This window comes from Cherax quadricarinatus, chromosome 79 (genome assembly GCF_038502225.1).
Source record: "Cherax quadricarinatus isolate ZL_2023a chromosome 79, ASM3850222v1, whole genome shotgun sequence".
Classification (NCBI taxonomy): domain Eukaryota; kingdom Metazoa; phylum Arthropoda; class Malacostraca; order Decapoda; family Parastacidae; genus Cherax; species Cherax quadricarinatus.
In genome coordinates, this window is record NC_091370.1 from 788,159 (window position 1) to 814,259 (window position 26,101).

The 26,101-nt window shown below is 43.0% G+C and overlaps 1 protein-coding gene across 5 annotated transcripts in view; it reads left to right on the plus strand.

Moving 5' to 3' along the window:
* The first annotated feature begins 15,257 nt into the window (after positions 1-15,257).
* Positions 15,258-26,101, plus strand: part of LOC128702733 (ras-related protein Rab-27A-like) — a 127,201-nt gene continuing 116,357 nt past the window's right edge. For 2 of the 5 annotated variants that reach the window (XM_070101821.1, XM_070101820.1), the window contains exon 1: positions 15,261-15,488. The gene's annotated coding sequence lies outside the window, so the exon portion shown is untranslated. Of the gene's footprint in view, positions 15,489-15,553; positions 15,773-26,101 lie in introns of those variants that run through there. The other 3 variants (XM_070101824.1, XM_070101823.1, XM_070101822.1) reach the window with 3 other exon arrangements.

The following is a 26,101-nucleotide window of genomic DNA, read 5'->3' on the forward strand; positions in this document are numbered from 1 at the left end:
GGCAACAAGAGCATTTCACCCCTCCATGGAAGATGTGTTCATTCAATATCACATACCTACAAGTCCCTCCCAAGAAGCTCATTGCTAGTAATCCCTTCCTTAAATCTCTTGTTAGAGCAACTGCTCAAGAAGAAATTTCTCACCTAGCTGGTAGTAATAAGTTATCACAAGTTATATACACTGATGGATCTAAACAGGAGTCTTCTGGCAGGGCTGCATCTGCTCTTGTTGCCACCTCCCTAGTTAAGAACAATAATAAATTTGTTGAGTTAGGCATAAGAATTAACAACTGGGCGTCTACACTGCAAACTGAATTGTTTGCAATCCTAATGGCGCTAAAGCTAACCTATGACACTGAGCTTGACTCTATCATCATTACTGATTCTATGTCATCATTGAAGGCTCTTGACTCATATAATGACTCCAACAACATGCTCATTGGAGAAGCCAGGTATAGATACTCAAAAATTAGGGACAAAGGAATTAATGTACAATTGCTATGGATCCCATCACACATTGGATTACTCCTTCATGATAAAGTTGATATGTTAGCCAAGAAGAGTACCCAGACCTGGAGTATACCTGGAGAGAGTTCCGGGGGTCAACGCCCCCGCCGCCCGGTCTGTGACCAGGCCTCCTGGTGGATCAGAGCCTGATCAACCAGGCTGTTGCTGCTGGCTGCACGCAAACCAACGTACGAGCCACAGCCCGGCTGATCAGGAACTGACTTTAGGTGCTTGTCCAGTGCCAGCTTGAAGACTGCCAGGGGTCTGTTGGTAATCCCCCTTATGTGTGCTGGGAGGCAGTTGAACAGTCTCGGGCCCCTGACACTTATTGTATGGTCTCTTAACGTGCTAGTGACACCCCTGCTTTTCATTGGGGGGATGGTGCATCGTCTGCCAAGTCTTTTGCTTTCGTAGTGAGTGATTTTCGTGTGCAAGTTCGGTACTAGTCCCTGTAGAATTTTCCAGGTGTATATAATCATGTATCTCTCCCTCCTGCATTCCAGGGAATACAGGTTTAGGAACCTCAAGCGCTCCTAGTAATTGAGGTGTTTTATCTCCGTTATGCGCGCCGTGAAAGTTCTCTGTACATTCTCTAGGTCGGCAATTTCACCTGCCTTGAAAGGTGCCGTTAGTGTGCAGCAATATTCCAGCCTAGATAGAACAAGTGACCTGAAGAGTGTCATCATGGGCTTGGCCTCCCTAGTTTTGAAGGTTCTCATTATCCATCCTGTCATTTTTCTAGCAGATGCGATTGATACAATGTTATGGTCCTTGAAGGTGAGATCCTCCGACATGATCACTCCCAGGTCTTTGACGTTGGTGTTTCGCTCTATTTTGTGGCCAGAATTTGTTTTGTACTCTGATGAAGATATAATTTCCTCATGTTTACCATATCTGAGTAATTGAAATTTCTCATCGTTGAACTTCATATTGTTTTCTGCAGCCCACTAAAAGATTTGGTTGATGTCCGCTTGGAGCCTTGCAGTGTCTGCAATGGAAGACACTGTCATGCAGATTCGGGTGTCATCTGCAAAGGAAGACACGGTGCTGTGGCTGACATCCTTGTCTATGTCGGATATGAGGATGAGGAACAAGATGGGAGCGTGTACTGTGCCTTGTGGAACAGAGCTTTTCACCGTAGTTGCCTCGGACTTTACTCTGTTGACGACTACTCTCTGTGTTCTGTTAGTGAGGAAATTATAGATCCATCGACCGACTTTTCCTGTTATTCCTTTAGCACGCATTTTGTGCGCTATTACGCCATGGTCACACTTGTCGAAGGCTTTTGCAAAGTCTGTATATATTACATCTGCATTCTTTTTGTCTTCTAGTGCATTTAGGACCTTGTCGTAGTGATCCAATAGTTGAGACAGACAGGAGCGACCTGTTCTAAACCCATGTTGCCCTGGGTTGTGTAACTGATGGGTTTCTAGATGGGTGGTGATCTTGCTTCTTAGGACCCTTTCAAAGATTTTTATGATATGGGATGTTAGTGCTATTGGTCTGTAGTTCTTTGCTGTTGCTTTACTGCCCCCTTTGTGGAGTGGGGCTATGTCTGTTGTTTTTAGTAACTGAGGGACGACCCCCGTGTCCATGCTCCCTCTCCATAGGATGGAAAAGGCTCGTGATAGGGGCTTCTTGCAGTTCTTGATGAACACAGAGTTCCATGAGTCTGGCCCTGGGGCAGAGTGCATGGGCATGTCATTTATCGCCTGTTCGAAGTCATTTGGCGTCAGGATAACATCGGATAGGCTTGTGTTAATCAAATTTTGTGGCTCTCTCATAAAAAAATAATTTTGATCTTCGACTCTCAGTCTGGTTAGCGGCTTGCTAAAAACTGAGTCATATTGGGACTTGAGTAGCTCACTCATTTCCTTGCTGTCATCTGTGTAGGACCCATCTTGTTTAAGTAGGGGCCCAATACTGGACGTTGTTCTCGATTTTGATTTGGCATAGGAGAAGAAATACTTTGGGTTTCTTTCGATTTCATTTATGGCTTTTAGTCCCGCGATTCCTGACTCCTAAAGGATTCTTTTAGCTTAAGTTCGATGCTTGCTATTTCTCTGACCAGTGTCTCCCTACGCATTTCAGATATATTGACCTCTTTTAGCCGCTCTGTTATTCTTTTCCGTCGCCTGTAAAGGGAGCGCCTGTCTCTTTCTATTTTACATCTACTCCTTTTTCTTAGAGGAATAAGCCTTGTGCATACATCGAGTGCCACCGAGTTAATCTGTTCTAGGGAGGCCAAGCCCATGATGACACTCTTCAGGTCACTTGTTCTATCTAGGCTGGAATATTGCTGCACTCTAACAGCACCTTTCAAGGCAGGTGAAATTGCCGACCTAGAAAATGTACAGAGAACTTTCACGGCGCGCATAACGGAGATAAAACACCTCAATTACTGGGAGCGCTTGAGGTTTCTAAACCTGTATTCCCTGGAACGCAGGAGGGAGAGATACATGATTATATACACCTGGAAAATCCTAGAGGGACTAGTACCGAACTTGCACACGAAAATCACTCACTACGAAAGCAAAAGACTTGGCAGACGATGCACCATCCCCCCAATGAAAAGCAGGGGTGTCACTAGCACGTTAAGAGACCATACAATAAGTGTCAGGGGACCGAGACTGTTCAACTGCCTCCCAGCACACATAAGGGGGATTACCAACAGACCCCTGGCAGTCTTCAAGCTGGCACTGGACAAGCACCTAAAGGCAGTTCCTGATCAGCCGGGCTGTGGCTCGTACGTTGGTTTGCGTGCAGCCAGCAGCAACAGCCTGGTTGATCAGGCGCTGATCCACCAGGAGGCCTGGTCACAGACCGGGCCGCGGGGGCGTTGACCCCCGAAACTCTCTCCAGGTAAACTCCAGGTCTCCAGGTATAAGTTGGGGTCTGTGTTGCTTAGTATATCTTCCCAGCTTATATCGGTTAGGACTTGGTTTACTTGGTCCCACTTTATGTTTTTGTTATTGAAGTTGAATTTGGTGAATGCTCCCTCGTGACTAGTCTCATTATGTCGGTCTGGGGCTCCATGCATACATGTCTGAACCTCAATTATGTTGTGATCTGAGTATATTGTTTTTGATATGGTGACATTTCTTATCAGATCATCATTGTTAGTGAAGATGAGGTCTAGTGTATTCTCCAGTCTAGTAGGCTCTATTATTTGCTGGTTTAAATCGAATTTTGTGCAGAGATTTAAAAGCTCGTGTGAGTGTGAGTTTTCATCAGAGCTGCCTCCTGGTGTTATTACTGCAGCAATATTATTTGCTATATTCCTCCATTTTAGGTGCCTTAAGTTGAAATCCCCCAGGAGCAAGATGTTGGGTGCAGGAGCTGGAAGATTTTCCAGACAGTGGTCAATTTTTAACAGCTGTTCCTGGAATTGCTGGGATGCTGCATCCGGAGGCTTGTAGACTACCACAATGACTAGGTTTTGGTTCTCGACCTTTACTGCTAAAACTTCCACTACATCATTTGAGGCATTAAGCAGTTCTGTGCAAACAAGTGACTCTGCAATGTACAGGCCAACCCCCCCCTTTTGCCTGTTCACTCTGTCACATCTGTATAGGTTGAAGGAGAATGTAGAATATAACTTTGGTATAACTGTGTCTAGCATTAGGAATAATATTAGGAGAGAAGTAAATAATGAAAATGATTGTTATAGGAATGCAGTTAGAAGCCTGAGTAGATCTATAACCCACTATGATAGCATGAACGTAGATAAGTATGTTTATGGAGCAACTTGCAATGTGAACAGACTGACTGATGTTGTAGTGGCCAGGCTTAGGCTTGGTTACAAGTACTTCTGGTAGTTTGGGAGACACACAGATGATAAGATAAGATTTCGTTCGGATTTTTAACCCCAGAGGATTAGCCACCCAGGATAACCCAAGAAAGTCAGTGCGTCATCGAGGACTGTCTAACTTATTTCCATTGGGGTCCTTAATCTTGTTCCCCAGGATGCGACCCACACCAGTCGACTAACACCCAGGTACCTATTTGCTGCTAGGCGAACAGGACAACAGGTGTAAGGAAACGTGTCGAAATGTTTCCACCCGTCGGGAATCGAACCCGGGCCCTCCGTGTGTGAAGCGGGAGCTTTAGCCACCAGGCCACCGGGCCATACAAACTAAATGTAAATTATATGATCAGGCATATGGTCACTCACTTGAACACTATGTGCTTAATTGTCCACTTATTGAGGAATACAGAGACAGACAGTATAATAACCTATGTGACATGTCAAGATATCTTATTAATGAAAATAAGATACCAGATATACTAAGCAAATTTCCTAAATTTGCTTGTAACAGATAAGCGAACTATAGATATGTAGATATAAATCCATATGTATTCCTGTTAACCCTTTGGGGCCTAGTTCCTAGGCCTTTTGTGTATCCATATGCTCTCGCGCTACCGTCCACAGGATGGATATGGGGAGCACAATAAACTAGCCACTTCGGTGGCAAAATCTCTAAAAATCTAAATCTCTTATTGTTCCATTTAGAAAAAACCCTCGCCATTAATATATATATATATATATATATATATATATATATATATATATATATATATATATATATATATATATATATATATATATATATATATAGTAATAGCAGCAGAGCTAGTGGAGGAGGGGACCACGGGGGCGTTGACCCCCGGTATGGAAAATTTTCTAGGGTGCTTACCTGTATGTACCTCAACATTATATACATACCAGTAAACTCATTGGGAGACAACCATATTGTTTACCGTAGTCACCCCGTGTAGACATGTGAGAAAACTTAACCACCCCTGGTCGCGGCAAGTGGTTCCTTCGACCTCGCAATCTTATCCATATCTATCCGAGACCAGTATGGATTGGATAGCACCCACAAGTACGGTGCTACTAATTAATTGTGGACTGTATAGATTATATTAGTGTAACTGAATGAAGAGGGGGGGGGGTAGGTTACACATGGATATATCCATCAAGGAAAACCACTTGTACATAATCTCTCCACTTACCAGATATTCTCTGGTGGTCACTTGATGTAGCTGGATCACTCATAACCTATCTAATCACAACATACCTAACTGGCCAGCATCAGTCTGCTATAACTAGAAAGGTTACTTAACTGTGGGTGATTGATACTCCTTATTTCCTCCATTCCCCATCTCATTTCGAAGTCCTGCTACACTGACACGGTTCTTATTCCGGCAGGACGAGGTATCTGTCGGTTTATCCCGGTTTAGAAGTCATGATTCCATAAATCTTCATTATCCCCGGTACGAGAGTCACACGTTCACTCGGAGCAGGGCGCTCTATTTCACATCCCGCATTCTCTTAACTCAATGTTATTATCACTGATTACATTACCATTCACAAGACGATTTAACGTCTCATAACTATTATACAAATTAGAGGTCACTCCATTAAGATCTGAGGCCGATGAGCGAGGATTAACACACGGGTATTTCCCCTGGACACACACCATGGCCGTGCACCTGCCACCCGGTCAAACATTATTCACTAATTTTACCACCCCTTTACGGTGGTCCCGTAAATCACGTTCCCTCACTCTTCACTAGGGACAGTCACGACACTTCCTATTATGAATTGAGGCCTATATTGATCCTTAGGCCACCGTGAACGCCAGTTTCCTCATTCCCGGTTTTCTCAGCCTCCTCACCCATTCAAAACACTCCCGCCACCTGCCCCCCCAGCTCGACCCCCCACCCCCCTGCACATCTGCGCAGGCGCAGCGGGAACCCAGCTGATTTCATTAAAAATGCAAATACATTTTGACCCAAATCAGCACATTAAACACTTATTAGACACTATAGCTTCGGAAATTAAATAATTTCCACACTGCGGCCGGGCGGAAGTCGTTGTTAGACGACTTAAATTGCGTCTTCCTCCAGGAGACGATTCCAGCCCTCTCTAGATTGCGCTGCTGTTTTCCTAGTGGGTCTTACTACAGTTTCTTCTTGCATTACCCGGTCAGTGTCTTCAATATCACTCGTGTCACTTTCCCTTAGATTTCCATCTGCACTGGATTGAACACCATTTAATTCTAAGGGAATTAATTTATTAATGGTACGCAAACTTTCCTGACCACGACACAACACTTTGACGTTTCTGACAACACCTTGTGCATCTGGGTATAATGTAACTACCTTGCCCAGAGGCCACAATGTTCGATGTTGTTCAGTATCAATTAACACAATGTCACCTGGTTGAATGTTCTGTCGGTTTACTGCCTCTGGCGCACCATAAAAGTGTTCACGTAGTGTAAGAAGATATTCTTTACGCCACACATCAGACCAATGAATAATTACCTTATTTAACATCTTGAACTTGTCACTCAACACAGTCACGTTATTGTAATCCTCATCACTTCCCTCGGGATTATCTCTATAGATAGGTGCAGCTTCTAACCTTTGTCCACATATTAGGTGAGAGGGAGTCAGTATCTCCGCGTCAGGAGTGTCGCTCATGTATGACAGAGGGCGATTGTTCACCCGATTCTCTGCCTCCACCAACACTGCCCGGAATTCCTCCAAATCAATTCTCTTCCTGTGTAGCACCTTACGAAGACATCTTTTCACTGTACCTATCATTCTTTCGTACAGTCCTCCCTGCCAAGGGGCTCTGGGAGTAATAAATTTCCAGACACACCCTCGCTGGGTCAACAAAGACTGTACATCATCACTCTTATTTAATTTCATCAAGTGTTGAGCACCCGCTACAAAATTGGTGGCATTATCTGAGATCATCAATCTTGGACAGGATCGTCTAGCTGCAAATTTCCGGAACAGCTGTATGAACTGTTCTGCAGACAAGTCCTGAGCCACTTCTAGATGAACAGCCCTAGTAGCTGTACAAGTAAATAGACATACATACACCTTCAAGGGGACACCATCTGAAGTACCTGTTAAAATGATTGGCCCACTATAGTCCACTCCGGTCACATCAAATGGTTTTACCAACTGCACGCGTTCCTTGGGCAATGGTGGAGGACCTGGGTACATGTAGGTTCTGGCATCCACCCGGCGACATATTACACACGACTTGATAACCCTTTTTACACTTTGCCGTCCTTGTGGAATCCAGAAGGTTTCCCGAATACAGTTTAAGGTATCCTGTACCCCACCGTGCATCACGTTATTATGGGCATTAAAGACAATCAAGGTTGTCAGGTGATGAGTTTTGGGCAGCAAGATAGGGTGCTTAGCATATTCCCCCAATTCAGCATTTTGTAACCTGCCTCTGCACCTAATTACATCATCCTCTAAATACAGCCCCAGCTTTTCTATTATTGAGCCTTTCACAATTTTTCCGTCCATCATGAATTTAATCTCATCCCTGTAGGTTTCTTCTTGTACCCTCTGTAGCCAGTATTTCAGGGGATGGGGAAAATTATGTGAGATATTCATCTTACTTATAAATTTAAACACTAACCTTGTCACACTAATCAGCTTAGGTAAGGAAGAATACCTATTCATATCAATGGCTAAGGAGGGACTACTGACCGGAGCGGTGCTCACCGTAATTTCGACAGGAGCAATATGTGCCTTTTGCACCGGCCAGTTAATTTTGTCCACCAGCCAACTTGGCCCTTTAAACCACGATAAAGCACTCACAAATTTTTCATAAGTCAAGCCTCGAGACAAGAAGTCAGCTGGATTCTCGTCACCAGGAATGTGATTAAAGGTTAACATATGCTGACCCAAACTGTTATATTTCTCCTGCATTTGATTGATTTCAGCGACTCTGTTTTGTACATACACAATCTTACTGTTACCATTACGAATCCATTGTAAGGATACCTCGTTATCAGACCAAATTACGGTGTCGCTGATATTTATCTCTCGCAATTTATTTCTTATATAATTGGCTAATTTGACACCTACATAAATGGCCGTTAATTCCAACTGAGGTAAGGTGCGTGATTTGATTGGAGCCACCTTAGCCTTAGACATAACAAGAGAAATGGCACTATTACATTGAAGGTAAGCGACTGCTCCATATGCTAATTTCGAAGCATCGCAAAAAATGTGGAGTACATTTTCTCCATCTTGACTGGCCACATTACGTGGGAACTCCAACATTGGTAATTTTACATATTCCCCTATTAGTTCTTCCCACCTTTCAACAAATTCCTCAGGTAGGGTTTCATCCCAAGCACACTTAAGCTTCCATGCTTCTTGTATCAACAATTTTCCTCTTATGGTAAGTGGGGACACTAAGCCTAGTGGATCGAAGCATTTTGAAACTTCTGCAAGTAAGACTCTCTTGGTTAATTTATTGGGCATGCTGTAGTTATTAGACTTTAACGATAACAAGTCTCCCTCTGTGTCCCAAGTCAGTCCCAGCACATTACTATATTTGGACACTTCAACTCCAGGGTTGTCTTTATTTATTTGAACCCTTAAACTGGACGAATTACTGTTCCATTCCCTCAGGGGCATATTTGCACCTTGCATTATTTCATTAGCCCCTGCGTATATGCTCATTAGTTCCTCTTCAGTAGACGTCACCCCCAGGAAATTGTCCACATAAAATTGTTTACCCATTACTCCACTCAGTGGACCACCCGTACGCTTAAGGTGTGCATTTATCGTTGCCTGGAGTAGGAACGGACTGGAGGTAGCACCAAACAATACACTCCTGAAGCGAAAAGTCTTCAGGGGACTAAGTGGGTCACTAGGATTCTCGGGCCATAAGAACCTAGTGCAATCCCGGTCAGCCTCCTGCAGACCCACTCTCAGGAAAGCTTTACTTATGTCCGCCGTAAAGGCATAATTCTTAACCCTGAAGTTTAATAGTATGTCTCCCAGTTTTTCCGTCAACGACGGACCTGTCATCAAACAGTCATTCAAACTAGGTACACTTTTATTACTCCTGGCACTACAATTAAACACAATCCTCAGAGGAGTGGTCTTAGAATCCTTCTTCACTCCGTGGTGTGGCAAATAGTGACCATAAATCTGGGCTTGCTCGGGAGGTACCTCCTCTATGAATTTATTATTTAACTGCTCATTAATTATATCATCGTAAGCAGTCAACAGTTCTGGTGTCTTGCTCAATTCGTGGAGCTGAGCCTTTAATTGTCCATACGCCATCCGGTAATTAGTTGGTAGGTCTGGATGGTTCAGCTTCCACGGAAGTCTCACCCAGTATTGTCCAGATTCAAATTTAACATCCTTCTGGTATTGTTCTTGAGTAAAGGAATCATCTGGACTTTCTTCATTTACATTGATCCCTATGCTGTCCAATTCCCATAATTTATACACAGGTTCAACTTCATCCTCTATTGAAGTATATTTATACTGGGGTGATGTGGAAATGAAAGTTAAGACACATGTGTCTTCCTATTATGTCCTAGAATCTGTATTGATAAAGCCACTGGATGGCGAAACGTCTACAATAAAGATATCCAGATGTTGCACATGTGTCTTAACTTTCATACTGGGGTGATACTTCATGAGTAAGACACACCGTAACTGTATTTATGGCTTCCTCCAGTCATTCATTATCAGTACGAGGAAGCCTGCCATACATCACGTGACCTCCTGCGGTCCTTAGAAGGGTGACTCCGCATTTCTTTGTCATACCCTTTACAAAGGTGGCATAATGGTCACTACCTATCAAAATATCTACTGGCCCCACAGAATCATTATTTATACCAGAAGGTGCCAAATTTACCTTACTTGAAAGCCTTTCAGTAGCGTTACCAAGCCCTATTGTAGATATTTTCTCTGGGAGTCTATCCACAATTACGGCATTAATACGTTTTCTCTCATTGCCCAGCCTGACAGTTACATAAACAGTGTCGTATGACTGGACCTTCTTATTCGAGAGAAAGCCAGATAGCTTGAGTATAGCAGGATCTCCCATTTGTACCTTCATCCCATTAAGGCAGTTACGTTTTATGAAGGTACGTTGTTTACCTGGAGAGAGTTTCGGGGGTCAACGCCCCCGCGGCCCGGTCTGTGACCAGGCCTCCTGGTGGATCAGCGCCTGATCAACCAGGCTGTTGCTGCTGGCTGTACGCAAACCAACGTACGAGCCACAGCCCGGCTGATCAGGAACTGACTTTAGGTGCTTGTCCAGTGCCAGCTTGAAGACTGCCAGGGGTCTGTTGGTAATCCCCCTTATGTGTGCTGGGAGGCAGTTGAACAGTCTCGGGCCCCTGACACTTATTGTATGGTCTCTTAACGTGCTAGTAACACCCCTGCTTTTCATTGGGGGGATGGTGCATCGTCTGCCAAGTCTTTTGCTTTCGTAGTGAGTGATTTTCGTGTGCAAGTTCGGTACTAGTCCCTCTAGGATTTTCCAGGTGTATATAATCATGTATCTCTCCCTCCTGCGTTCCAGGGAATACAGGTTTAGAAACCTCAAGCGCTCCCAGTAATTGAGGTGTTTTATCTCCGTTATGCGCGCCGTGAAAGTTCTCTGTACATTTTCTAGGTCGGCAATTTCACCTGCCTTGAAAGGTGCTGTTAGAGTGCAGCAATATTCCAGCCTAGATAGAACAAGTGACCTGAAGAGTGTCATCATGGGCTTGGCCTCCCTAGTTTTGAAGGTTCTCATTATCCATCCTGTCATTTTTCTAGCAGATGCGATTGATACAATGTTATGGTCCTTGAAGTTGAGATCCTCCGACATAATCACTCCCAGGTCTTTGACATTGGTGTTTCGCTCTATTTTGTGGCCAGAATTTGTTTTGTACTCTGATGAAGATTTAATTTCCTCATGTTTACCATATCTGAGTAATTGAAATTTCTCATCGTTGAACTTCATATTGTTTTCTGCAGCCCACTGAAAGATTTGGTTGATGTCCGCCTGGAGCCTTGCAGTGTCTGCAATGGAAGACACTGTCATGCAGATTCGGGTGTCATCTGCAAAGGAAGACACGGTGCTGTGGCTGACATCCTTGTCTATGTCGGATATGAGGATGAGGAACAAGATGGGAGCTAGTACTGTGCCTTGTGGAACAGAGCTTTTCACCGTAGCTGCCTCGGACTTTACTCTGTTGACGACTACTCTCTGTGTTCTGTTAGTGAGGAAATTATAGATCCATCGACCGACTTTTCCTGTTATTCCTTTAGCGCGCATTTTGTGCGCTATTACGCCATGGTCACACTTGTCGAAGGCTTTTGCAAAGTCTGTATATATTACATCTGCATTCTTTTTGTCTTTAGTGCATTTAGGACCTTGTCGTAGTGATCCAGTAGTTGAGACAGACAGGAGCGACCTGTTCTAAACCCATGTTGCCCTGGGTTGTGTAACTGATGGGTTTCTAGATGGGTGGTGATCTTGCTTCTTAGGACCCTTTCAAAGATTTTTATGATATGGGATGTTAGTGCTATTGGTCTGTAGTTCTTTGCTGTTGCTTTACTGCCCCCTTTGTGGAGTGGGGCTATGTCTGTTGTTCCAGTAATGCTGTTACAGTTTTGGATTTACGCCGTTTATCATTAATCACCACATCCAACACAGGCAAAGCTACCTCAGCTAGGCCATCATTACCGACGTTAGCTGCAATCTTTACGTTGGCTACTGTTGTGTCCGGGTTATTATCACTATCAGTACTATTGTTACCATCATTACGATTAGATCTGCCCTTACACATAGCTATGTGGTGTCTTCCCTTGTTACACTGATAACAATAGTGCAAGTTAGCACGGCAATCCCTTACATTATGATTTCCTAGACACCTGATACATCTAGCAAGCTCTTCCAATCTTTCCACTTTAACATCCCATGAATTATAGGCATTACAGTTCTTAGAGAAATGAGTACCGTTGCAGAAGATACAATCTCTCCTTTCTTTGCCTGACCTCTTATCAACTGGGCTACCCTTATTGTGGTACTTCCTCCTCTTGCTTGGATGTGGAGAACCACTATAACTGGCCCCTGTCACTTGATACGTGCCTACGTAACCCCGTGTAGTAGGTGGCTTAGGATTATTGATATTAGGATAAGGTTTCCCTTTGTGGAACTTGGCAGGTGCACTGGGGTCTGTAGACATGGTATTCCTAGAGGTAATGGGTTGGCTGGTCTGCAGTTGGACAATTAGCTCTTGCAGTCCCACTCTTATTTCTTCCAACCTGAAGTAACCCTTGTGATATCTGTTAGATAACCACTCTATGGTCTTGTGGTTCAATTTATTCTGAATCAAGGCACTCAACAACCACTCTGCTCCCTCCAGATCATATTTATTACTCAAGGTCTTAAGAGTGCTTTCTAGTTTGATCCTAAATTGCTGTAAGCTGTTGCGGTTGTGATCTGGAGTCTTCAAACTAGCCAAATTAGCTACTAGGTCCAGCCTACTTTGCTCCAAGTTACCGTAAGTGACCTCCAACAAGTCAACTGCCTCACTATAGGAGCCATCTACATTTGGGAATGCTTGTATGAGAACATGCGCATCTCCCCTTACTTGTCCCTTTAAATAGCATAATTTGGTAACACTTGCAAGATCACTCCTATCATGTACGACTGCTTTAAAGATAGACCAAAACTCCTCCCAGTGTTCTCCCGGATTAAACACAGGCATACATAATTCTGGGAGTTTTGGTAGACGCCTCTGACTTTCCTTACTAGGTTGACCAACAACATTGTTTACACCCTTTACCTTCTCCAAAGCCTTAGTTTTGCAGGACACAATGTTGTCCTCCACTTCATAATGTTGATCCAGCAGCCGCTCCCTTTCAGCATCATCTGCACAATTCTCTAGCAGCTCTTTTTCATAGTCTTTAAACCACAATCTATATGACTCATGTCTATTTCCTAAGGCATCTAGGTGTAGCTTTAATTCATCAGGGTTTACCATTTCTTGTCTCATTAACTCCATACACTTCTTGTATGATTTAGTAACATGACCCTTCCGAGCTTGTAGTGACGCTTTCTTTGCTTTGGCATCCATGGACTTGCCAGCCGCACTAACTTCCTCAGACCCAGCCATGGTTAGGGAATTAATAATCACCCATTATACAACTTAAGTAGACACCTTGTGAGAGTAATTCTTGCACTTTACTCTTGTATAAATCCTAGCCACCCATGTGCTGGTAATTAATTGGGCTAATTATCCTCCACCACACGACCGATTAAATTTGTGTACCCTATATCCACTTCCTTCAATCAGTCACTTAATTATTAAGTAATTAATTCAATTAATTTTTTACTGATTGCATCCGGTTCAGGAAGGACCAACGGGCAGATATGGAAAAATTTCTAGGGTGCTTACCTGTATGTACCTCAACATTATATACATACCAGTAAACTCATTGGGAGACAACCATATTGTTTACCGTAGTCACCCCGTGTAGACATGTGAGAAAACTTAACCACCCCTGGTCGCGGCAAGTGGTTCCTTCGACCTCACAATCTTATCCATATCTATCCAAGACCAGTATGGATTGGATAGCACCCACAAGTACGGTGCTACTAATTAATTGTGGACTGTATAGATTATATTAGTGTAACTGAATGAAGAGGGGGGGTAGGTTACACATGGATATATCCATCAAGGAAAACCACTTGTACATAATCTCTCCACTTACCAGATATTCTCTGGTGGTCACTTGATGTAGCTGGATCACTCATAACCTATCTAATCACAACATACCTAACTGGCCAGCATCAGTCTGCTATAACTAGAAAGGTTACTTAACTGTGGGTGATTGATACTCCTTATTTCCTCCATTCCCCATCTCATTTCGAAGTCCTGCTACACCGACACGGTTCTTATTCCGGCAGGACGAGGTATCCGTCGGTTTGTCCCGGTTTAGAAGTTGTGATTCCATAAATCTTCATTATCCCCGGTACGAGAGTCACACGTTCACTCGGAGCAGGGCGCTCTATTTCACATCCCGCATTCTCTTAACTCAATGTTATTATCACTGATTACATTACCATTCACAAGACGATTTAACGTCTCATAACTATTATACAAATTAGAGGTCACTCCATTAAGATCTGAGGCCGATGAGCGAGGATTAACACACGGGTATTTCCCCTGGACACACACCATGGCCGTGCACCTGCCACCCGGTCGAACATTATTCACTAATTTTACCACCCCTTTACGGTGGTCCCGTAAATCACGTTCCCTCACTCTTCACTAGGGACAGTCACGACACTTCCTATTATGAATTGAGGCCTATATTGATCCTTAGGCCACCGTGAACGCCAGTTTCCTCATTCCCGGTTTTCTCAGCCTCCTCACCCATTCAAAACACTCCCGCCACCTGCCCCCCCAGCTCGACCCCCCACCCCCCTGCACATCTGCGCAGGCGCAGCGGGAACCCAGCTGATTTCATTAAAAATGCAAATACATTTTGACCCAAATCAGCACATTAAACACTTATTAGACACTATAGCTTCGGAAATTAAATAATTACCACACCCGGAACGACCTGCAGGTAGACAATTATGGGAATTTAAAGAAGTTAAAATGTAAAAAAAAAGGACCCCATTGGAAATAAATCACTTTGACTCTACTGGATTATCCTAGGTAATTTACAGTATATATGATAATTGTACTTATGCCTAAATAAACTTATTTAGAAAGAGAGGGAGAGGCGATCAATACAGGTGATGGAGGAGGGAGTGATGGAGGAGGGAGTGATGGAGGAGGGAGTGATGGAGGAGGGAGTGATGGAGGAGAGAGTGATGGAGGAGGGAGTGATGGAGGAGGGAGTGATGGAGGAGGGAGTGATGGAGGAGGGAGTGATGGAGGAGAGAGTGATGGAGGAGGGAGTGATGGAGGAGGGAGTGATGGAGGAGGGAGTGATGGAGGAGAGAGTGATGGAGGAGAGTGATGGAGGAGGGAGTGATGGAGGGATCAGCTGGGGTGGTGATGGAGTACCAGCATCAGTGTTGTTCTCACTCCTCCAACAACATCAATCTCGCTTCTTCCATTTTTTTTTATCTCTGATTCCGGGTTTTTTGTGCTAAATAAGGAAGAACAAAGTCGTTCCACAGCCGTACGTATGTGTGTGTGTTACTGTAATGTGTGTGAGGTGCTGTGTGAGTAATATTACTGATAGATATTACCAGGACACGTAACAACATAAGAAAGAAGGAACACTGCAACAGGCCTACTGGCCCATGCGGAGCAGGTCCATGTCCCCCCCCCGATTAGACCAATGACCCCCCCCGGATTAGCCCAATGACCCACCCAGTCTGGTCACCTCCACTCAAGGATGGAGCACTGCACCAGAGCCAGCAGCACAAGCTAGTCAGGTCCAACTCACACACACCCACTCATGTATTTATCTAATCTATTTTTAAAACTAAACAACGTTTTAGTCTGAATAACTGTACTCGAGAGTTTGTTCCACTCATCTGATAGACATTACCAGGACTCGTAACTGATAGATATTACCAGGACTCGTAACTGATAGATATTACCAGGACTCGTAACTGATAGATAATACCAGGCCCTTATCTCTGAACCGTAACTGATAGATATTACCAGGACCTGTAACTGATAATATTACCAGGACCTTATCTCTGAGTCAGATAAACCAGTTCAAGAAGAGAGCCAAAAGGTACCTAATGAATGTAGCGATAGATAGGGATGAGAATTATTTTTTATTTTTTTAGGTAACACACATGTAAATATAAATAACTAATTTTACCTTATTCTTAGTATATCTCCTTTATGGTATAATAATAAGATATTATCTCATGTATAGTATAATAATCTGTATAGTCCATGTGGCTTAGCGCTTCTTTTTTGATTATAATAATTAATAATAATAGTATAATAATAAGGTATTATCTCCTTTATAGTATAATAATAAGGTATTAAAAGGACCCCAATGGAAATAAGTCACTTTTACTTTTTTTTTTTTTTGGTTATCCAGGGTAATTTTTACCATCACCAATTTATACATATGTTACTATATATGTATACTTGTAATCACCTAAATTTGAGTAACTGTATTTATGTACAATTTTACCTAAATATTCTTACTCATTTGCCTCTTACATCAGCCTCTTAAAAGTTTTGCACTCTGGTAGGCTGGTAGGTATATGGGTGTTAGCTACTGGTGTGGGTCGCATCCTGGGGGACAAGATTGAGGATCACAATGGAAATAAGACAAACAGTCCTTGATGACGCACTCACTTTCTTGGGTTATCCTGGGTGACTAACCCTCCGGAGTTAAAAATTCAAACAAAATTTGATCATTTCTTAGCTTACGACATCCTATATATAATTTACTATGTGTATTTATCCCTACCCCAGGATGCGACTCATAACAGTTGACTTAAGAAAATATTTTGTGGTATTTAGATTATTAATCAGAGGTGTTAGTAACCAAGGATAACACAAGGTTGGGAACCAAAGCAATCATTGTACTAGGGGTCGAGAGCACAACTTTGTAGTACCCACAGTCACTGGCCAGGCTTCAAACACCTTTTATTGTACAGCAATAAAGAAATGGAACAGACTGCCCGCGCATGTCAAAGCCAGTCATAGCATGAACCAGTTCAAGAAGAGTGCCAAAAGGTGTCTGATGAATGTAGCTACAGAAAGGGAGCAGAAAGATTTTCTATTTTTTAGCTAACATACGTGTAAATTTTACCTTATTCCTAGTAATGACCCTCGTATTGTAGATAATCTTAATGATCCTCGTGTAGTAGATAGTCTTTTTAGTATGATAATAGATGATCTCCATTATAGAATAATAATAAGATATTATCAACTTTATATTATAATAATAATAAGGTAAAAGGACCCCAATGGAAATAAGTCACTCTGTCTGACTTTTTTGGGTTATCCCAGGTACTTTATGCATATGCTGCCATGTATGATAATCTATGTAACTGTATTTGTGTATACCTAAATAAACTTACTTACTTAAGAAACTTAGTTTATAGCATCCTCAGCTCACACACTGAGGTACCTGGGTTTGCCCTAGCTTGGTTGAAATGTTGGGTATGTTTCCTTACATATGCTGTCACTGTTCACCTAGCAGTAAGTAGGTACCTAGGTGTTAGTCGACAGGTGTGGGTCACATCCTGGCCATGATACTGGCCATGTAGCCAGAAACTGTAAGGCTGGAGGTGATGTCCTGGTAGTCAGTAAATGTGGGGCTGATAGGGCTGTCCTGGGAGACAGTAATGGTGAAGCCGGAGGTGCTGTCCTGGGAGACAGTAATGGTGAAGCTGGAGGTGCTGTCCTGGGAGGCAGTAATGGTGAAGCTGGAGGTGCTGTCCTGGGAGACAGTAATGGTGAAGCTGGAGGTGCTGTCCTGGGAGACAGTAATGGTGAAGCTGGAGATTTTGTCCAGGTAGTCGGGAATTATACGCAGGAAGGAATACATATAAATGACCTCATAGGGGACAGGAACCGTAGTGGGGAAACAAGTGTAGTCAAAGATAAGGTAAAACCAATATTGCAAACTAGAAATACCACAGGAAATAGCAAACAAGAGGACTCCACTAGCTATAGTGAGGATATATTACCAAAAACAACTGGTGGGAGCTCAATTGTTGGTACTAGGGAGGATAGGAATAAGACAGGGAAACATGCACCAACAGGGAATACAGTCACAGAAACCCAAGGCAAACGGAAACCAAGCCTGTGCACATACTATGCACTTGGTATCTGCAGACATGGGAAATCTGGAAAAACAGACGGGACGTGCAACTATGACCACCCTAGAAAATGCCATGCCCATATGACAACAGGAAAATGCAAACTCCCTTCCTGTAAGCTTTTTCACCCTGAAATGTGTACCTCTTCAGTACAGGAAAGACTGTGCTATAACTTAAATTGCCAGGCACACCATCTAAAGGGGACAAAAAGATACAAAACATCCAGGCCATGGGAAAACCTGGGTAGCCACAGCCACTCAAGAGGGAGAGGTTTTTTAGTGCCAGGAAGGAAAAAAAAACTGGCAGGAAATGGCAGAAATCGTACACCAAATCCAGTCATTCCTGGAGTGGAACCACAGTCGATGGCCTCCACTCCAAACCAACAGATACAGATACTAATGCCGGAAAAAAAATCCCCCCCCAGTACCAACAATACCACCAGTCCGATGACATTCTTCTTTGTAAATATACAGGGTCTAAAGCCAGCAACAAACAACAAAATACCTTTCATCCGTGGACTGCTTGCAGAGGCAAAGGCAATGTTTGCTGCTTTCACTGAGACCCACATAAAGGATCACTTGGACAACGAAATATGGATCCCAGGTTACAACCTATACAGATGTGACAGAGTGAACAGGAAAAAGGGGGGGGGGGTTGGCCTGTACATTGCAGAGTCACTTGTTTGCACAGAACTGCTAAATGCCTCAAATGATGTAGTGGAAGTTTTAGCAGTAAAGGTTGAGAACCAAAACCTAGTCATTGTGGTAGTCTACAAGCCTCCGGATGCAACATCCCAGCAATTCCAGGAACAGCTGTTAAAAATTGACCACTGTCTGGAAAATCTTCCAGCTCCTGCACCCAACATAAGAACATAAGAAAAGGAGGAACACTGCAGGAGGCCTGCTGGCCCATACTAGGCAGGTCCTTTACAATTCATCCCACTAACAAAACATTTGCCCAACCCAATTTTCAATGCCACCCAAGAAATAAGCTCTGATGTGAAAGTCCCACTCAAATCCAACCCCTCCCACTCATGTACTTATCCAACCTAGATTTGAAACTACCCAAAGTCCCAGCCTCAATAACCCAACTAGGTAGACTGTTCCACTCATCAACTACCCTATTTCCAAACCAATACTTTCCTATGTCCTTTCTAAATCTAAACTTACCTAATTTAAATCCATTACTGCGCGTTCTCTCTTGGAGAGACATCCTCAAGACCTTATTAATATCCCCTTTATTTATACCTATCTTCCACTTATACACTTCGATCAGGTCTCCCCTCATTCTTCGTCTAACAAGTGAATGTAACTTAAGAGTCTTCAATCTTTCTTCATAAGGAAGATTTCTGATGCTATGTATTAATTTAGTCATCCTACGCTGAATGTTTTCTAACGAATTTATGTCCATTTTGTAATACGGAGACCAGAACTGAGCTGCATAATCTAGGTGAGGCCTTACTAATGATGTATAAAGCTGCAGTATGACCTCTGGACTTCTGTTGCTTACACTTCTTGATATAAATCCCAGTAATCTATTTGCCTTATTACGTACGCTTAGGCATTGCTGTCTTGGTTTAAGGTTGCTGCTCACCATAACCCCCAAGTCCTTTTCGCAATCTGTATGGCTAAGTTCTACATCATTTAATTTATAAGTACTAGTGTTATGGGCACTCCCAAGCCTCAGAACCTTGCATTTATCTACATTGAACTGCATCTGCCACTTTTCTGACCAAGAATAGAGTTTGTTTAAATCCTCCTGAAGTTCCCTAACATCTACGTTTGAATCAATTATCCTACCTATCTTTGTGTCATCGGCGAATTTGCTCATATCACTAGTAATTCCCTCATCAAGATCATTGATATATATTATAAACAACAACGGGCCCAAGACTGATCCCTGTGGAACGCCACTTGTTACAGATCCCCACTCGGATTTAACCCCATTTATGGACACTCTCTGCTTCCTGTCAGTGAGCCATGACTCGATCCACGAGAGCACTTTTCCCCCAATGCCATGAGCTGCCACTTTCTTTAACAGTCTATGGTGCGGAACTCTATCAAAAGCCTTACTAAAATCTAAGTAAATAATATCAAATTCTTTATTGTGGTCAACAGCCTCAAAAGCTTTACTGAAGAAAGTTAATAAATTAGTTAGACAAGACCGGCCTCTTGTGAATCCATGCTGAGTATCATTAATCAAGCTATGCTTATCGAGATGGCTTCTTATAATCTCAGCTATAATTGACTCTAGTAATTTGCCTACAATTGAGGTCAGGCTTATTGGGCGGTAATTTGACGGTAACGACTTGTCCCCTGTTTTAAAAATAGGAGTTACATTAGCCATCTTCCACATATCAGACACTACACCTGTTTGAAGAGATAAATTAAAAATATTAGTTAATGGTTCACAGAGTTCCATTTTGCATTCCTTAAGAACCCTTGAAAAAACCTCATCAGGACCTGGCGACTTATTTTGCTTCAGTCTGTCTATCTGCCTCACAACCATCTCACTAGTGACTGTGATGTTACATAATTTATCTTCTTCTAGCCCACTGTAAAAATTAATTACTGGAATATTGTTAGTGTCTTCCTGTGTAAAAACTGAGAGAAAATAATTATTTAAAATCAAGCACATTTCATTCTCTTTGTCAGTAAGGTGCCCATAGTTATTTTTAAGGGGACCTATCTTATCTCTAACTTTTGTTCTATAGACCTGGAAAAAACTTTTTGGGTTAGTTTTAGAATCCCTAGCAACTTTAATTTCATAGTCCCTTTTAGCTTTTCTTATCCCCTTTTTAATGTCCCTCTTAATGTCAATATACTGATTCATAAGATGACCCTCACCTCTTTTGATACGCCTATAAATTCCTTTCTTTTGCCCTAGTAGATATTTGAGCCTATTATTCATCCATTTTGGGTCATTTCTATTTGATCTAATTTCTTTATATGGGATAAACGCTCTTTGAGCAGCATGTATAGTGTTCAGAAAACTGTCATATTGATAGCTCTCTTCGTTACCCCAGTCAACAGATGATAAGTGTTCTCTAAGCCCATCGTAATCTGCTAAGCGAAAATCTGGGACTGTTACTGAGTTATCGCTACTAACGTACTTCCATTCAATGCTAAATGTAATTGATTTGTGGTCGCTAGCACCCAGTTCCTCTGAAATTTCTAAATTATTAACAAGGGATTCATTGTTTGCCATAACTAAGTCAAGCAGGTTATTTCCCCTTGTAGGTTCTGTCACAAACTGCTTCAAAAAACAATCCTGAAATACTTCTAAGAAGTCGTATGATTCTAAATTCCCAGTCAAGAAATTCCAATCAACATGACTAAAGTTAAAGTCTCCTAGAATTACTACATTATCGTGCCTTGTGGCCTTAACAATTTCCTCCCATAGTAGTTTCCCTTGGTCCCTATCTAAGTTTGGGGGACGGTATATCACTCCTAAAATCAGTTTTTCATGCCCCTCTGAAAATTCTATCCAAACAGACTCTGTATGTGTTACTTCAGACTTAATACCCGTTTTTATGCAACAGTTCAAGCGATCTCGGACATACAATGCCACCCCACCCCCCCTCCCAATACTTCTATCTTCTTGGAACAATTTAAAACCCTGAATATGACATTCCGCAGGCATGTCCCGACTTTTTGAATTAAACCACGTCTCAGTTAAGGCAAATACATCAATGTTACCTACACTAGCAACTAATCTCAACTCGTCCATCTTATTCCTAGCACTACGGCAATTAGCATAATAAACATTGAAAGACTCTCCTTTCTCTTTACCCTTCCTGCTCATTTCTATTTTTCTACTAAACCTATTACTGTCCTTATCACCCAAGGTCCCTGGCTTTTCAATATCTATCTCGTTCTTATTATTACTAGTTCCCCTAGAACTCGTAATATTACTACACTGGGACTTCACTGCTTTCCTGCCAAAACCCATACCACTAACTATTCCTAGTTTAAAGTCCTAACTGCTCCCTCCACTGCAGTTGCCAGTGCTCCCACCCCACACCTAGATAAGTGAACCCCATCCCTAGCAAACATGTCATTTCTGCCATAGAAGAGGTCCCAGTTGTCAATGAATGTTACTGCATTTTCCTTACAGTATTTGTCCAGCCAGCAATTGACACCAATTGCCCTGGACAACCATTCATTTCCAACTCCCCTCCTTGGCAAAATACCACATATGAGAGGGTTCCCACCCTTACTTCTAATTATTTCTATTGCTGACCTATACCTGCTAATCAGGTCCTCACTCCTACGTCTGCCAACATCGTTGCCTCCAGCACTGAGACAGATAATAGGATTGCTCCCATTACCTTTCATGATGTCATCCAGACGGCTAACAATATCCTCCATCCCAGCCCCAGGAAAGCAAACTCTCTGTCTCCTACTCCTGTCCTTCAAGCAGAACGCCCTATCCATATACCTAACTTGGCTATCCCCAACAACAACAATATTCTTACCTTCCTTAATGTCTTTCGTCGTCTCGTTCCCAGTAGTCGACTCACATTCGTCGGGTAGCACTGAGAATGTATTGGATGTTTCCACAACAGTTTCCACGGCAGTCTCTTTCTTCTTCATCGTTTCTACCTTTCCATTCATCTTCTTGATCGTCAACTTCTTTCCCTGCTGTCCAGCCACTGACCAGTTTCCCTTCTTGACCTGAGGACTCAAAACAGGAGGACTGCTACGAATCTTCTTGTTTTCCTCGGTCAGTCGCCGAATTTCCATATTCGCCAACCTCAATTCTTCCTTAAGCTGTTGGTAAAGTTGCTCGATGGAGGGCATCTTGCTTCAATTCTAGAGAGCGCGCAAACAGGTCTTCACAGAGCCAAGTACACGTCAACACTGCGCAAAAGCCAACTCAATCAGGAGCTACTGCGCAGCACGTCCGCACGGCCCAATAGCGATGCTCCTGGGGGATTTCAACTTAAGGCACCTAAAATGGAGGAATATAGCAAATAATATTGTTGCAGTAACAACACCAGGAGGCAGCTCTGATGAAAACTCACACTCACACGAGCTTTTAAATCTCTGCACAAAATTCAATTTAAACCAGCAAATAATAGAGCCTACTAGACTGGAGAATACACTAGACCTCATCTTCACTAACAATGATGATCTGATAAGAAATGTCACCATATCAAAAACAATATACTCAGATCACAACATAATTGAGGTTCAGACATGTATGCGTGGAGCCCCAGACCGACATAATGAGACTAGTCACGAGGGAGCATTCACCAAATTCAACTTCAATAACAAAAACATAAAGTGGGACCAAGTAAACCAAGTCCTAACCGATATAAGCTGGGAAGATATACTAAGCAACACAGACCCCAACATATGCCTAGAACAGATTAACTTGGTGGCACTCGATGTATGCACAAGGCTTATTCCTCTAAGAAAAAGGAGGAGTAGATGTAAAATAAAAAGAGACAGGCGCTCCCTTTACAGGCGACGGAAAAGAATAACAGAGCGGCTAAAAGAGGTCAATATATCTGAAATGCGTAGGGAGACACTGGTCAGAGAAATAGCAAGCATCGAACTCAAGCAAAAGGAATCTTATAGGAGTCAGGAATCGTGGGAAGAACTAAAAGCCATAAATGAAATCGAAAGAAACCCAAAGTATTTCTTCTCCTATGCCAAATCAAAGTCGAGAACAACATCCAGCATTGGGCCCCTACTTAAACAAGATGGGTCCTACACAGATGACAGCAAGGAAATGAGTGAGCTACTCAAGTCCCAATATGACTCAGTTTTTAGCAAGCCGCTAACTAGACTGAGAGTCAAAGATCAAAATGAATTTTTTATGAGAGAGCCACAAAATTTGGTTAACACAAGCCTATCCGATGTTATCCTGACGCCAAATGACTTCGAACAAGCGATAAATAACATGCCCATGCACTCTGCCCCAGGGCCAGACTCATGGAACTCCGTGTTCATCAAGAACTGCAAGAAGCCCCTGTCACAAGCCTTTTCCATCCTATGGAGAGGGAGCATGGACATGGGGGTCGTCCCACAGTTACTAAAAACAGCAGACATAGCCCCACTCCACAAAGGGGGCAGTAAAGCAACAGCAAAGAACTACAGACCGATAGCACTAACATCCCATATCATAAAAATCTTTGAAAGGGTCCTAAGAAGCAACATCACCACCCATCTAGAAACCCATCAGTTACACAACCCAGGGCAACATGGGTTTAGAACAGGTCGCTCCTGTCTGTCTCAACTATTGGATCACTACGACAAGGTCCTAAATGCACTAGAAGATAAAAAGAATGCAGATGTAATATATACAGACTTTGCAAAAGCCTTCGACAAGTGTGACCATGGCGTAATAGCACACAAAATGCGTGCTAAAGGAATAACAGGAAAAGTCGGTCGATGGATCTATAATTTCCTCACTAACAGAACACAGAGAGTAGTCGTCAACAGAGTAAAGTCCGAGGCAGCTACGGTGAAAAGCTGTTCCATAAGGCACAGTACTCGCTCCCATCTTGTTCCTCATCCTCATATCTGACATAGACAAGGATGTCAGCCACAGCACCGTGTCTTCCTTTGCAGATGACACCCGAATCTGCATGACAGTGTCTTCCATTGCAGACACTGCAAGGCTCCAGGCGGACATCAACCGAATCTTTCAGTGGGCTGCAGAAAACAATATGAAGTTCAATGATGAGAAATTTCAATTACTCAGATATGGTAAACATGAGGAAATTAAATCTTCATGAGAGTACAAAACAAATTCTGGCCACAAAATAGAGTGAAACACCAACGTCAAAGACCTGGGAGTGATCATGTCGGAGGATCTCACCTTCAAGGACCATAACATTGTATCAATCGCATCTGCTAGAAAAATGACAGGATGGATAATGAGAACCTTCAAAACTAGGGAGGCCAAGCCCATGATGACACTCTTCAGGTCACTTGTTCTATCTAGGCTGGAATATTGCTGCACACTAACAGCACCTTTCAAGGCAGGTGAAATTGCTGACCTAGAAAATGTACAGAGAACCTTCATGGCGCGCATAACGGAGATAAAACACCTCAATTACTGGGAGCGCTGAGGTTCCTGAACCTGTAGTCCCTGGAACGCAGGCGGGAGAGATACATGATTATATACACCTGGAAAATCCTAGAGGGACTAGTACCGAACTTGCACACGAAAATCACTCACTACGAAAGCAAAAGACTTGGCAGACGATGCAACATCCCCCCAATGAAAAGCAGGGGTGTCACTAGCACGTTAAGAGACCATACAATAAGTGTCAGGGGCCCGAGACTGTTCAACTGCCTCCCAGCATACATAAGGGGGATTACCAACAGACCCCTGGCAGTCTTCAAGCTGGCACTGGACAACCACCTAAAGTCGGTTCCTGACCAGCCGGGCTGTGGCTCGTACGTTGGTTTGCGTGCAGCCAGCAGCAACAGCCTGGTTGATCAGGCTCTGATCCACCAGGAGGCCTGGTCACAGACCGGGCCGCGGGGGCGTTGATCCCCGGAACTCTCTCCAGGTAAACTCCAGGACATGCTTGAAGAACCCCCAGTGGAAATAGGACAGACATTCCTTGATGACACACTGTCTTTATTTGATTATCCTGGTTGACTAACCCTGCAGGTTAAAAATGCAAATAAAATTGTGTATTATCTCTGGACTGTCATCCATAACAGTCTACTAGTTCTCTGGTACCTACTTATTGTTATGTGAATGAGCAACAGGTGTGATGAAATATGCTCAATTTTTCCACTTCAGCTGGGGTTCAACCCACAGATAGCACTTCAGATGTGAGCAGAAGGCACAGCCACTTGAGCCTCAACTAATAAGTTACTACTAGTTACAAGAAACAACAGGTGTGAGGATACTTAATATCAAAGAATATAATGACTGGAGCACTGCAGTAGGCTTGCTTATCAATGATATGCAGGTCTAATTTGTACCTAATCACAGCTACTCTTATAACTATCCAACCTAC